Genomic DNA, 14,587 nt, shown 5'->3' with positions numbered 1-14,587 from the left:
TGGTATTGCCTTTTGGCATCTTTGGATCATCTTAGATCATATCTGGCTTTCTTGTATAGGTCAGTGTGGCCTGACTTGAACATCTCAGATCTGGACTTCATCAAGCAATGGATATTCCTGTTCATCCATGGTTTCTGGTTGGCAAACACACGGATTTGCTTTTTTGGCACAGTCTTCTACATGCTTACTAATGAAGTCGGTTACTGTAGTGGTGTATTTGTTCAGGCTGGTCGCAGAGTTTTTAAATACTGACCAGTCCACTGACTCTAGACAGCCCCATAAGAGATCATCCAATTCCTCAGACCAACATTGCACAACTTTGGAATCTCCCATTTCAGTTGTTGCTTGTAAGCTAGGAACAGGAGCACAGTCTTGTGGTCTGATTTGCCAAAGTGTGGATGGGCATTTGAGTAGTAGGCGTGTTTGATATTTGTATAGCAGTGGCCTAGGATGTTTGGGCCTCTGATGGAACAGGAGACGTGTTGGTGGCAACGTGTAGTACGCTCTTTTGCCTCTAAGTTCTGATGGTAACTTTCCACAGCATTCTTCCATGCCACAATTAATGGGACACACTGCTAACTTCCCTATTATTCTAATTTTTGAACTGTTGTTGCTGCAGGGACTTTCCAGCTTTTGGTTTTACTTTTACCTCAATGCAAACGCAACTTCTTAATCTGAATATTAAAGTCAAAACATTGAACCAATGTTTTGCTGTTCCTTTGTTGAATTTGCTCATTTGTTGGCCAGAGTTGGGGGAGAGGAAAAAAAAAAGTGTTTCAACCAAAATGGCTTCATCCTCTTCATTGGCATTCACTAATATGGATACACAAAAGGATAAATTTCCAGAAAGATTTTGTAATATTTGAAGCTTAAAAAAAAAACTCCAATTATTTTTGTGGCAAATACTACAGAAGAACTGAAGGTCAGTCACTTTCCATGAATGATTCATGTATGTTCAGACTTCATGAGCAAAATCAAATGTTCATAATCACTGGCCCAATAAGTGACATGGAATTATTTCAGTGGAGTTTGTTTTCATTGGCCAGCTATTTCTGTAGTGTCTGGCATTCATCTATTGTAAATAAACCTCTGACCAACAGTGTGCTGTTTAAGTATAGATTATGCTTGCAAGGTTACATTTATTACCTATTCCGTTACCCTGAGAAGATTCTTCTGTTTATTAAACTACTACAGTCTTAACATTGCTAGGTGTAAAATTCTAGAAGGCTGTACCAGTTCCAAAGAAGGAATTGCAATTTATAGTCTAAATCAGAATAGAGGCTCAGGTGATTGTGTTCTCCTGATTCCCCTCAGTCCTAGAAGTTCCATGGAATTTTGATACAATGCATCTTGTAGATCATACACTACTCCCAGTGAATGAATATACAAGGAGTGAATCGTGATTCCAGTGGAAAATGTTAAGTTTCAATCACACTCCTGATTTGTGTATAATGGAAACTGAGTGAGATTTGAGTTATTGTCACAAACATTAGTATACAGAGAAAAGTATTGTTCATTGTGTGCTATACAAACAAAGCATATTGTACATAAAAGGAGTGTGTGCAGAATGTAGTGTTACAGTCCTAGCTAGGCTATAAAGAAAGATCAATTTAATATGAGATAGTAGTCTGATGGCAGCAGGGAAGAAGCTGTTCTGAGTCATTAAATACAAGTCCTCAGACATTTGTATCTTTTCCCTGACGAAATAAGGTGAAAGAACGTCCAGGGTCAGTTTCCATTTTACACAAATCAGGGATGTGATTGAAACTTAACATTTTCCACTGGAATCATGATCATTTTTGGGAGAGATTATTGTTGCACCAATTCACCAGATTATCTATTTCTTTCCTGTACTCTGTCTCATCATTGTTTGAAATTTGGACTACTACTGTGATATCATCAGCAAACTTGAAAATAGAGTTGAAGGGGAGTTTGGCTACATAGCCGTAGGTGTATAAGGAGTATAGTAAAGGACTGAGGACATACTTTGTGGGGTACCATTGTTGAGGATGATCGTGGAGGAGTTGGTGTTGCCTATGGGTTGGTAAGCCTAGGATCCAGTTGCAGAGGGAGGAATCAAGCTCCAGGCCATGGAGTTTGGAGATGAGTTTTGTAGGATTAATGGTGTTGAAGGCTGAGGAGCTCAGTATAGGGTTCTTTGTTATCCAGGTGTTACAGGGTTGAGTTTGAAACATAAGAAACATAAACAGGAGCCGGAGTAGGCCGTCTAGCCCTTCGAGCCTGCCCCGCCATTCAATAAGATCATGGCTGATCTGTCATGGCTCAGTTCCACATTCCCGCCCTCTCCCCATAACCCTTAATCCCCTCTTATCAAAAACCCATCAACCCACGTCTTAAAAATATTGAGCGAGGTAGCCTCCACCACTTCAACGGGCAGAGAATTCCAGAGATTCAACACCCTTTGAGTGAAGAAGTTCCTCCTCAACTCCGTTCTAAACCACCCCCCCTTTATCTTGAGGCTGTGCCCCCTAGTCCTACTGTCCTTTCTGAGCGGGAAGAGTCTCTCCACCTCTATCCTATCCATCCCATTCATCATCATATATGTCTCAATGAGATCTCCCCTCATTCTTCTAAACTCCAACGAGTACAAGCCTAGTTTATTCAGCCTCTCCTCATAGCTCAACCCCCTCAACTCTGGCATCAGCCTAGTAAACCTCCTCTGCACTCCCTCCAAGGCCAAAATATCCTTGCGTAAGTACGATGCCCAAAACTGCACACAGTACTCCAGCTGCGGCCTCACCAATGCCCTATACAGCTGCAGCAAGACCTCCCTACTTTTATATTCAATCCCCCTCGCTATGAAGGCTAGCATGTTTGGCTAGGGAGCTCACATCTGCTGTGAACCTTTTGCAGCCATAGGTGAACTGAGTGGAAGCAGGCAATCTGGGAAGCCATGACTCACCTTCCACAGCACTTAATGATGGATGGGAAAGCCACGATGGTTATTAGGGCATGCTGCCTTGCTTTTCTTTGGACTACATTGCAATGTCAGTACCAATTTAAGCTTTTGATCACTCTCTCTGAGGTTGCAAGGGCCTTAGGTGATGCTGTTGATGACCAAGAACAGCCAGGACTTTAACAGAACAAAAATACAAACGAGTTACTCGTATGGGTTGGTATCACCACATGCCTGAGGTGCTACTGTTGAAACCCTTCATTTAAATTTGTGATATCCCTATGATTATAGTCATTGTGATATAACAAATTACTCAGGCTAATGGTGCTCTATTTACATGAAGGTAATTGATAAATTGTAGCACGTAACACTCAGCCCTCATAGCATAGCAGCTCTTATTGTGTTAACCTCAGGAGTTGATAGAATAAGACCACCATAACTAAGCAACCAAAGTAGGCCATAAGACACTCATGAATCACAATCATCTATTTTAGATTTAATGACATTCTTATGAGGTAAAGCATAAAGGCCCTGGAATCTGTAATTTAACAGCAGCGATTCGTTTTCTAGTTGACAAACACTTTCATCTTGCATGTCCCAAAAAAAAAATCTATCAATGACACCCTCTCCTACTTTCTATTCCTTACCATAGCTACCCGTAGGCCTCTCCTGTCCTCTTTCACAGAGGTCAGGTTTCTAAGGAACTTTCTTGTCGCCAAGAAACAAAATAGAAGTTGGAGTGGAGTGTAGTTATCTTCTAGTGTAAACTATAGTGAGTTTGAGAGCCGAAGTGCCATTCCATCCAGGATGAATATTTTTAAAATCATACAGCAAATGGTGTAAACACTTAAGTCAGAATGAATGCCCTTAACTCATTGTTAGCACAATGTGTTTGATTTAAATTGTTTCTCTTTTCTGTGGATAAAGAAATAGTGTATGCATTTGAACTTCTGCATGATCTTCCCATGGTTCTATTCCAGTCTCCAGCTCCTGTTGGCATAAGCAAAGAAAATGCTGGAAAATCTTTACAGATCTCATGGCATCTATGGAGAGATAATAGAGCTAAAATTTAGAGTCAGGTTGACATTTCATCAAGAATGGCATCCAAAATGCCATTTGGGTCTTAGCAGTTGAGACCAGTGTACAAGACAGGCAGTTTGTCTACTATGCTGGTAGCTAACCCTGCATGGTGAACCTTCCTACGGCTGCTACTTCTGGCTCTGATTAGGGTCAACACAGTAAAAAGTCTGACAACACCAGGTTTAAGTCCAGCCGATTTATTTGATAGTAAACTCAGGTGAATGGAGAGTTCTGGCCTCAGACAGAGCATATGAAGCACAGACAGTTTACAGATTACGGATTAGAATGCGAATCTTTACACCTAACCTGCTGTTCAAGTCTTAAAGTGGCTGACAATGTGAGTGGAAGGAGCACTGATCACAGGTTAGAGATACGTATTATCTCCAGCCAGTACAGTAAGTGAGGTTTTGCAAACCCAGGCAAGTCACGGGGCTTACAGATAGTGCGACATGAACCCAAGATCCCTGTTGAGACTGTCCTCATGTGCAGAACTTGGCTATCAGTCTCTGCTCAGCAACTCTGCGCTGTCGTGTCGTGAAGGCCGCCTTGGAGAACGCTTACCTGAAGGTCAGAGGCTGAATGCCCGTGACCACTGAAGTGTTCGCCAACAGGAAGGGAACAGTCTTGCCTGGTGATTGTCGAGCAATGTTCATTCATCTGTTGTCATAGCATCTGCATGGTCTCCCCAATGTACCATGCTTCAGGACATCCTTTCTTGCAACATATCAGGTAGACAACGTTGGCCGAGTTGCAAGAGTATGTACTGTGTACCTGGTGGATGGTATTCTCACGTGTGATGATGTCATCCATGTCAATGATCCAGCATGTCTTGCAGAGGTTGCTGTGGCAGGGCTGTGTAGTATTGTGGTCACTGTTCTCCTGAAGGCTGGGTAGTTTACCACTGATTAGGGTCAGTCAGACTTGCAACTTTGGTTCTATTCTTGCACCATAGATGCTGTCAAACCTGCTGAGATAGAAACCCTGCGGTACAGAAAGAGGCCATTCAGCCCATCTGGTCTGCACTGACCACAATCCCACCTAGGCCCTATCCCCATATCCCTACATATTTTACCCACTAATCCCACTAACCTACACATCTCGGGATGCTAAGAGGCCAATTGCTCTAACCTGCACGTTTTTGGACTGTAGACGGAAACCAGAGCACCTGGAGGAAACCACACAGACACGAGGAGAATGTGCAAACTCCACACAGATACTGACCCAAGCCAGGAATTGAATCTAGGTCCCTGAAGCTGTGAAGCAGCAGTACTAACCACTGTGCTACCGTGCCACCTAATTTCTAGCATTTTCTGTTTCAGATTCTGCAGTATTTTGCTTTTACTTCTGTCAAATTACACTGCAAGTAGAAGTCAGGATGTCATTCCCCACGGATAAAATAAATTTACTCCGCACGTAAACGCTATGGGTAGGGCCGTGAGCATGTTTAAGCATAGAAGACTGGAAATATATCATTCCCTATCACAAGGACAGAGTGAAACACGCAATAGCTTTCCCCTCACGTGTATACAGAGAGCGGGCGTCAGGTCAATAACCTCTCAGTGATTCTTCGGCTTTTTGTTACGTTGGCGCTGAGCACGTGCCACTCCGATTGTTTCCGATTGGCTGGCTGGCCGGCCAGCTCTGCGCTCGACCTTCTGACGTCACAATGCGGCGTCGGCGGGGGCAGCCGCCCAGCTGGTATATAAGTGGCTGCGTGACGGTGTCTCTTCCTTTTGGCGCTGGGAGCGGGTGAGTGTGGGTTTGTGCGTGTTGGGAGGGGAGCTGCTGCTATTGCAGCAGTGCGGGAAGGCGGCCCATAGAGCATGGGGCTGTGCAGACCTTACTAAGCCCCGGCTTTCATGCATGAGCGGCGCCTGTAAGGCGCGGGGAGTCCACCGCCGGCAACGGGGAGGTGGCCTCCCTTTGTGTGCTGGTCGGTATCTTGAGTTCTTTCCCTGGCCCAGGATACTGGCTGCCTGCTGCACCTAATTGGCGTTAAACTCACTAGGTTTGTCCTTGAAGAAAGGGAGTAACGTGGACCCAGGCTAAAGAGGGAGTAAGTGGGTTGGGATCTGAAGCAGGATTTCCCCAGAAGTGAGCAACACGTGGAGGCTGGTCCCTCTTTCATAGTTCCAGCTTGCTTCCCTGCTGACCAGAAAGACCAGGCATTCTGAATCCTTATTTTTGAGACTTTTTTTATTGGCAGTGTTGTTTCTGCTGGTGTTTTGTGATTATAAACTACTTTTCCCCATCAGACCGTTGATGCTTTTTTTTAACAAGTAAAAATCTGTCTGAAACATCAACTACGATGTTACAATGCGAGGTTCCTGACCATAGCCCACGTGAATTATATGCGTTTTATTTTTCCTTGTTAGGATTTTTTGTCCAGATGTCCTATCTGTGTTCCTGTGCTAAATCCTGTTGTGTAGCATGTTTCAGGTTGGTCAGAAAAAGATCCTTTTTATCCATAGAAGTGGTGATTGCTGATATTTAATTTTATCTACTGCATATTTTGGATTCTGAAGGTTCAAGTGCCTCTGATTTTGAGGGATTGTTTGCTGAGGGATGGGAGTGGGCACTTTTTAGCTCATCAAACCTGTTCCGACATTCAAAGCAGCCTTTTGTTCTGTATCCTTCAGACTATTGTCAACCACAGATGCTTTTGCTCGCTAATTTTGGATTAATAATTGATGTGTGGTAGTTGTTTCTTAGAGAAGGCTAAGCTTCTACCACCCTTTGTAAAAGTGTTTTCTGACTAGTCCTGAAAGGCCTAGCTCTCACTTCTAGATTATGCCCCCATCTCCGCAGTGGAAATGGGGGCTTATGTCTCCCTTTGATTCTCCTTGATGCCTTGTACTACAGTTAAATTACTATTGACTGTTGAAATTCCATGGCATCCAGTCATGATGTGATTCAATTCTCTGCCTGGGTTCCCCAGACCAGTTCTTCTGCTGTAATGTCCAGAACTGAATGCAGTACCAGGTTTGTTGGTGCAGGAAAATATTTGTTCATTTAGAATGAACGTTGTTCAGCATTGCTTCCTGATTCCTATTCCTGACCAAGCATTTTGTTTGAAATGACCACATTCTACTTTACTAATACTTGCACTCAATGTGCACCTTTGGTGTACATGGGAATCCCAAGTGTAGCAAGGAGGAGCATTATCAGCAAAATCTGCCAGTGAGATGTACAGGTACACAGGCTACTAAACATAGGTGGTGAGGTAGTCAAGAAGGCATGTGGCTTCAGCTGGGGCATTGCGTTTAAAAATTGGCAAGTCATGTTGCAGCTTGACAGAACCTCAGTTAGACCACACTTGGGAATATAGTGTTCAGTTCTGGTTGCCACACTAACAGAAGAATATGGAGGCTTTGGAGAGGGTACTGAAAAGATTTACCAGCATATTGCCTGGTGTGGAGGGCATTAGCTATGAAGAGAGGTTAGAGAAACTTGGTTTGTTCTCGCTGGAATTATAGAGATTGAGGGGGGCATCTGATAGAAGCCTACAAGAATATGAGGGGCATGGACAGAATAGATATTCAAAGCTTTTTTCCAGGGTGGAAGAGTCAATTACTACGGGGCACAGGTTTAAAGGAGATGTTTGAGGTGGATTTTTTTGCACAGAGTGGTGGGTGCCTGGAATTCATTGCCGGGGGAGGAAGAGGTTTTAATTCAGTTGGAAAGCAAAATTAGTGCAGGCTTGGGGCGCTGAAGGGCCTGTTCCTATGTTGTAATTTTCTTTGTTCTTTTTTGAATTAAATTGGCGATTGAATTCAAAAAATTCAGAATTTTGAATGGGAATTGGCGATGATGGGAAAAGGGTCGAATCAAACTGAATAATACAGCTTTCTCCCAAACTGTTTGTGTCGTGGTCATATCAGTTTAGGTAGTTCATTGTTTTGCTTTAATTTGTGCTAAACCGATGGTACAAGCAATGATGTTATCTTGATATATTGGGCCAGTGGGCTGATGAATGACAGGTAGAGTTTAATTTAACCAATGCAAGGTGATGCATTTTGGTAGATTGAACCAGGGCAGGACTTAATCAATGATATGGTGCTGGGGAGAGTTACAGAACAGCGAGATCTAGGGGTACATGTTCATAGCTCCATGAAAGTGCAGTCACGGGTGGACAGAGTGATGAAGAAAGCATTTGGCATGTCTGGTTTCATGGGTCAGGGCATTGAATACAGGAGTTGGAATGTCGTCTTGATATTGTATAAGACATTGGTAAGGCCACACTTGGAATACTGTGTGCAGTTCTGGTCACCCTATTATAGGAAGGATAATATTAAACTAGACAGTGCAGAAAAGATTTACTAGGATGCTACTGGGACTTGATGGTTTGAGTTATAAGGAGAGGCTAGATAGACTGGAACTTCTTCTCTGGAGCGTAGGAGGCTGAGGGGTGATCTTATAGAGGTCTATACAATAATGAGGGGCACAGATCAGCTAGATAGTCATATCTTTTCCCAAAGGTAGGGGAGTCTAAAACTAGAGAACACAGGTTTAAGGTGAGAGGGGAGAGACACGGGTGTTAGAGGGGCAGTTTTTTCTCACAGGGTGGTGGGTCTTTGGAACAAGCTGCCAGAGGTGGTAGTAGAGGCAGGTACAGCTTTGTCTTTTAAAAAGCATTTAGGTAGCTACATGCATAAGATGGGTATGGAGGGATATGTGCCAAATACAGACAATTGGGATTAGCTTAATGTTTTTAAAAAAAGGTGGTGTGGACAAGTTGGGCTGAAAGACCTATTTCATGCTGTAAATCTGAGTAATGAATGCCTGAATACTTGGAAGAAATATTTTCGAGGGTGGGTCAAACATGGACTTCTGACCTCTGAGTAGGGTCGTGACTAAGTCTGCCAATTATTCCTCTACTATTGCCCACCTTTGCCCCTGTGTTGGCTCATCTAAAACTCTTGGTTATCCCTGATTCTTATTACAGTGTACTCTTGCTGGCCTCCTGTATTCTGCCCTCTAAATTCAAAACTCTGCGTTTTTATTCTGACTCTTCACCAGTTATATTTGCTACACCATTGATGACTGCCTTAGTTCCCTGGGCTGTATTCCTCTATTGCTTACTACTTTGCTTTCCTCCTTCAGGACTTTACTCCAGGCTTTTACATAAGAACATAAGAAATAGGAGCAGGAGTAGGCCAACTAGCCCTTCGAGCCTGCCCCGCCATTCAATAAGATCATGGCTGATCTGTCTTGGCTCAGTTCCACATTCCCACCCTCTCCCCATAACCCTTAATCCCCTCTCTTATCAAAAACCCATCAACCCGCATCTTAAAAATATTTGGCGAGGAAGCCTCCACCACTTCAACGGGCAGAGAATTCCAGAGATTCACCACCCTTTGAGTGAAGAAGTTCCTCCTCAATTCCGTTCTAAACCGCCCCCCCCTTTATCTTGAGGCTGTGCCCCCTAGTCCTACTATCCTTTCTGAGCGGGAAGAGTCTCTCCACCTCTATCCTATCCAGCCCATTCATCATCTTACACGTCTCAATGAGATCTCCCCTCATTCTTCTAAACTCTAACGAGTACAAGCCTAATTTATTCAGCCTCTCCTCATAGCTCAACCCCCTCAACTCCGGCATCAGCCTAGTAAACCTCCTCTGCACTCCCTCCAAGGCCAAAATATCCTTGCGTAAGTACGGCGCCCAAAACTGCACACAGTACTCCAGCTGCGGCCTCACCAATGCCCTATACAGCCGCAGCAAGACCTCCCTACTTTTATATTCAATCCCCCTCGCGATGAAGGCCAGCATCCCATTCGCCTTCCTGACCACCTGCTGCACCTGCAAGCTGGGTTTTTGCGACTCGTGCACAAGGACCCCGAGGTCCCTCTGCACCGTCGCCTGCTGCAGTTTTTCTCCATGTAAGTAATAATCCTTCCTACCATTATTGTCATCTGAGCTAATGCCTCATGTGGTTTTTTATAACTTATATAAAGCTCCTGTTGTGTGTCCCTTGGAACTAGTATTTATATTGGTATATGTTAAAGTGCATGAGATTGCAGGTAATGTCTTGAGATAGATAGAAAACTGGTTAGCAGATAGACAGTGAAGAGTTGGCATAAATGGTCCTTTTTCCTGATTGGTAGGCAGTGACTAATTGGATTCAGCAGTTATCTATGCTAGGACCCTAAGTGTTCACAGTGATTTGGAAGAGGTAACTGAATGTATTATAGCTAAATTTGCAAGATGGATGGGAAGGGAGTTGAGGAGGATGCTTCAGTGATTTGGGGAGGCTGAATGGGAGGGCATAAAATGCATGACAGATGCAGTATAATGTTGATAATGAGGTTGTCCACTTGGGTAGCAGTAATAGTCAGGTACTTGAATGGGTGTAAATTGAAAGGTGGATACTCAGTGAGACCTTGATGTCCTCGTGTAGCAGTCATTGAGAGTAAGTGCATGAGTACCACAGACAATAAAGAAGGCAAATGGTTTATTGGCCTTCAGAATGAGAGGATTTGGGTATAGGGAACGCAATGTTCTGTTACAATTGTATAGGGTGTTGATAAGGCCACAGGTGGAGTTTTGTGTGCAGTTTTGGTTTACTTATTGTAGGAAAGATGCCTGTGCTATAGAGGGGGTGCAGGGAAGATTTATCAGGCTGATTCCTGGGTTGGCAGGCCAGTTAAGATTATATTCACTGGAGTTTAGAAGAGTGAAGAGGGATCTCTTGGAAACTTATAAAATTCTAGCAGCAGATACAATAGTGACTTTAAAGGGTGTCTTGACAAATACACTAATAGGATGGGAATGGAGGGATATGGTCCCTGGAAGGATAGGGGGTTTTAGTTCAGTTGGGCAGCGTGGTCAAAAAGAATGTCCCCAAAGGTGGGTGAGTCTGAAACCGGAGGTTATAGTTTGAGGATAAGGGGTAAATCTTTTAGAACTGAAGTGAGAAGAAATTTCTTCACCCAGAGGGCAGTGAATGTGTGGAGCCCACTACCACAGTGGTTGAGGCCAAAATGTTGTCTGATTTTTAAGAAGAAATTAGATATCGCCCATGGTTAAGGGGGTGGGGTCAAGATATTGAATTTGGTGATCCACCATGGTCAAGATGAATGATCATAGAAATCATAGAACCCTACAGTGCAGAAAGAGGCCCTTCGGCCCATTGAGTCTGCACTGAACACAATCCCACTCTAGCCCTACTCCTGTATCCATACATATTATACCCACTAATCCCTCTAACCTACACATCCCTGGACACTAAGAGGCAATTTCTTAGCATGGCCAATCAACATAACCCGCCCATCTTTGGACTATGGGAGGAAACCCACGCAGCCATGATGAGAATGTGCAAACTCCACACAGACAGTGACCCAAGCTGGGAATCGAATCCAGGACCCTGAAACTGTGAAGCAGCAATGCTAACCACTGTGCTACCATGGAGCCTAGTTTAAATTGTGCTCCTTGTGTCCAATGTTATTAGCTGTAAAAATTGTCATTTGGCCCCTATGTTATGGAATTGTTTGCATGGGCTTTGTTTAGTAAATTTGTTTTTCTTCCTCCCCAGGCTCAGGGTGGGTGTTGCAATAGACAGTCACATCCGGGGTGACCACGCCAACTGACGACGTGGGTAAGTAGATATTTGTTGCAACAAACGTTTACAGACTCTAGTGGATGATGCTTAAAATTTTTTTCCCCGTCTTATCGATTATGGTGATTTTGTAAAATAAGCCAAATTCTTCTGATGCTAGAGAAGCTATTTCTTTCAGCAGATTTGTCATTCTATGTCGGTCAACAGACTCTGCTTTCTTCTTGTAGGTTAGATGAATCTGCTCAGGCCAGGTGCTGCGATAGACATTCCTATCCAGAATGACAATGCTGACTGACAGCTTGGGTACGTAACACTGCAAACATTAACACAGCAAACGTTTACAGTCTAGTGAATGATGATTAAACTTTTTTCCCCGTCTTATCGATCATGGTGATTTTGTAAAATAAGCCAAATTCTTCTGACACTAGAAAAGAAATTTGCTTGGGGCAAAATTGTCGTTTTATGTCAAGTCAGCATGATTTATTTCTTCCTGCAGGGTACGAGGGTCTGCTCAGGCTGGATTCTGTGATCGAGTGATGTGACTACCATTGTGCTGCTTGACAGCTTGGGTATGTAGATATTCTACACTGCACACGTTTATTACAGACTAGTGAATGATGCTCAAAATTTTTTTCCCCGTCTTATCGATCATGGTGATTTTGTAAAATAAGCCAAATTCTTCTGACACTAAAGAAGCAATTTGCTTGGGCAAAATTGTCATTCTGTATTGGTCAACATAGTACTTTCTTCTTGTAGGTTAGATGAGTCTGCTCAGGCCAGATGCTGCAATAGACATTCCTATCCAGAATGACAGTGCTGACTGACAGCTTGGGTATGTAGCACTGCGAACATTAACACAGCAAACATTTACAGAGTCTAGTGAATGATGATTAAACTTTTTTCCCCGTCTTATCGATCATGGTGATTTTATAAAATAAGCCAAATTCCACTGACGCTAGAAAAGTAATTTGCTTGGGGCAAAATTGTCATTTTATGTCAAGTCAGCATGATTTATTTCTTCCTGCAGGGTAGAAGGGTCTGATCAGGCTAGATTCTGCGATCCAGAGTAGTGATGTGACAGTCATTCTGTGCTGCTGGACAGCTTGGGTATGTAGATATTCTACACTGCAAACATTTATTACAGACTACTGAATGATGCTCAAAACTTTTCCCCATTTTATCAATCATGGTAATTTTGTAAAATAAGCCAATTTCTTCTGATACTAGAAAAGTAATTTGCTTGGGCAAAATCATTTTATATCATTCAATGCAGTATTTCTTCTGCAGATCAGATGGGTCATGAGACAATTTCAGAACCTTGAAATTGGAGGTGTAATTTTTCACACATTTCCTCCTTCAAATTCTTTCTTCCCTTGGTTGGGCTGTGTGAGGCCAATGAAGCTGAGCTGTTGTGTATATACTTGTATTGCTAACCTTGTACTTTATTTTACCTTTTGTAGGCCAAGGAGCTGCATTGATCTGCAAAATGTTGCAGACAGGCAGGTAATGATTTTGGAACCATTGTAATCTTTTGAAACAAAATTATTTTTATTCTGCACTCATTCACCATGTATTTTTCCACCTACAGGATTTGAAGAGCTGCAGCTCCTCAACGAAACTCCCATGTCCTCAGTTTGGAAAAAGTAGTTGCTTTTGATGCTGTAATGTGTATTTTTAATAAATTCTTACATACATGGCTCATTTTCAAATTGTGTTATTTGAAACATTGCCAAGAAGAATGGCAAAGGCAGATCTTTACATTATATGACAGATCATACACTTGCAAGCTTGTTAAAACTACTCAGTTTTGTAAGGGGAAGCTGATGCAATTTTTGAGAAAGCGGGCTGACAGAGCGGGAAATCGAGAAGTGAAATATGCTGTATAAACGCTTTGCAGGGGCAGGTGCTTAAAAACAAGTATGAAATCAGTTGCTCGCAGTCAAAGTAGTCATGGGTTGGGTATGATAAAGAAGTGGTTACTGTGAACCATAAAAAGGAGGAATAGGCGCCAAAGATAGAACAAGGGAAGAGAGATGTAGGCGGGTGAAGCTAGCTGAGCAGTTCACGATAAGGGAGCGTGGAAACCAAGGACAGAACTAGCTGAGCAGTTCACGATAAGGAAGCGCGGCACGGGAGCCAATTAACAAGGGAAGGGAGATGTATGATAAACTGCATAGGCATATAAGGCAGAATCATGTATTTGTGTGTGTGTGTGTACCTGCGGGACTGCACCCTTTCTTGCAAGATTGAATAAACTGACGTAGAATGACTCCGCCGTGTCTTTGATTTCAAGAGCAGGGGGGGAAAGGGAAGTGGGATCGGTGTCCCCAGGGGTGTCTCTTTGGATGGGCTCGACGGTTGAAACCTAATGGTGACAACTAAGCCGATCGAGTTCCCCCCCCCCCCCCAAGGATTGAGTCAGTTGCTCGGGTGTAATCCATACAAACTGACTGGCCTTGGGTTGGGTACCTCCTACTTCTCACACAGTTTCATAAAAAGCTTAACTGTCTTTAGCTTGTATTGTGGATCCATGACAATTTTGAAATGTCCATTGTGTAAACTTCTCAACTTCCTGCACCTGGGTTTTAATCCACATCGATACAAAGTCTGAACAAGTTCTTGCATTTATGTCACGCTTTTGCTAAGATGTTGCTTCCAGGAGCGTGATTGAACAAAACCATACAGAAATGAAGGAAGGAGATGTTGGGAGCAGTTGGTTTCAGGCTCTGAAGACATATCCCCTGGTAGAGAGCACAGAACTATATTTTGAGTAAAAATTGCAGTCACCACAGATTTTGGGAGGGGTTTGGGTCGTTATTGATCAGTGTTTGAGCAGTATAGTATCACCTTGTCAACTGGCTGCAGAAGCTGGACAGGTGAAAAATAGTTAACCACTGTCAGCTGTTTAGGATGTAGTTTGAATGTTGACAAAACCCAATGCATTTCTTTTTGGATCTTCCTTTCAAAGCTATATATTCCAGAAGAAGGTAGATGGTGGTGTATGTCACCAGCTTGGCTGCTTTGAGGGCAGCAGG

At 43.2% G+C, this 14,587-nt stretch overlaps 1 long non-coding RNA gene and 4 other non-coding genes across 5 annotated transcripts; all 5 read left to right on the top strand.

The window, feature by feature from the left end:
- Positions 1–5,726: 5,726 nt before the first annotated feature.
- Positions 5,727–13,249, top strand: LOC145353654 (uncharacterized). Its single transcript, XR_013888755.1, has 8 exons — positions 5,727–5,746; positions 11,529–11,591; positions 11,780–11,855; positions 12,049–12,121; positions 12,309–12,384; positions 12,580–12,659; positions 13,013–13,055; positions 13,141–13,249. It is a non-coding gene; the product is annotated as an uncharacterized LOC145353654 (long non-coding RNA).
- On the top strand, positions 11,626–11,715 carry LOC145354141 (small nucleolar SNORD12/SNORD106). The gene has a single exon (XR_013888818.1). It is a non-coding gene; the product is annotated as a small nucleolar SNORD12/SNORD106 (small nucleolar RNA).
- Positions 11,895–11,983, top strand: LOC145354139 (small nucleolar SNORD12/SNORD106). Its single transcript, XR_013888816.1, has one exon. It is a non-coding gene; the product is annotated as a small nucleolar SNORD12/SNORD106 (small nucleolar RNA).
- Positions 12,159–12,246, top strand: LOC145354143 (small nucleolar SNORD12/SNORD106). Its single transcript, XR_013888819.1, has one exon. It is a non-coding gene; the product is annotated as a small nucleolar SNORD12/SNORD106 (small nucleolar RNA).
- LOC145354140 (small nucleolar SNORD12/SNORD106) lies at positions 12,426–12,514 on the top strand. Its single transcript, XR_013888817.1, has one exon. It is a non-coding gene; the product is annotated as a small nucleolar SNORD12/SNORD106 (small nucleolar RNA).
- Positions 13,250–14,587: the final 1,338 nt, after the last annotated feature.

Source organism: Carcharhinus amblyrhynchos, chromosome 16 (assembly GCF_965287045.1).
Source record: "Carcharhinus amblyrhynchos chromosome 16, sCarAmb.v2.hapA, whole genome shotgun sequence".
Classification (NCBI taxonomy): Eukaryota; Metazoa; Chordata; class Chondrichthyes; order Carcharhiniformes; family Carcharhinidae; genus Carcharhinus; species Carcharhinus amblyrhynchos.
This window is presented reverse-complemented; position numbering and strand designations above follow the sequence as displayed.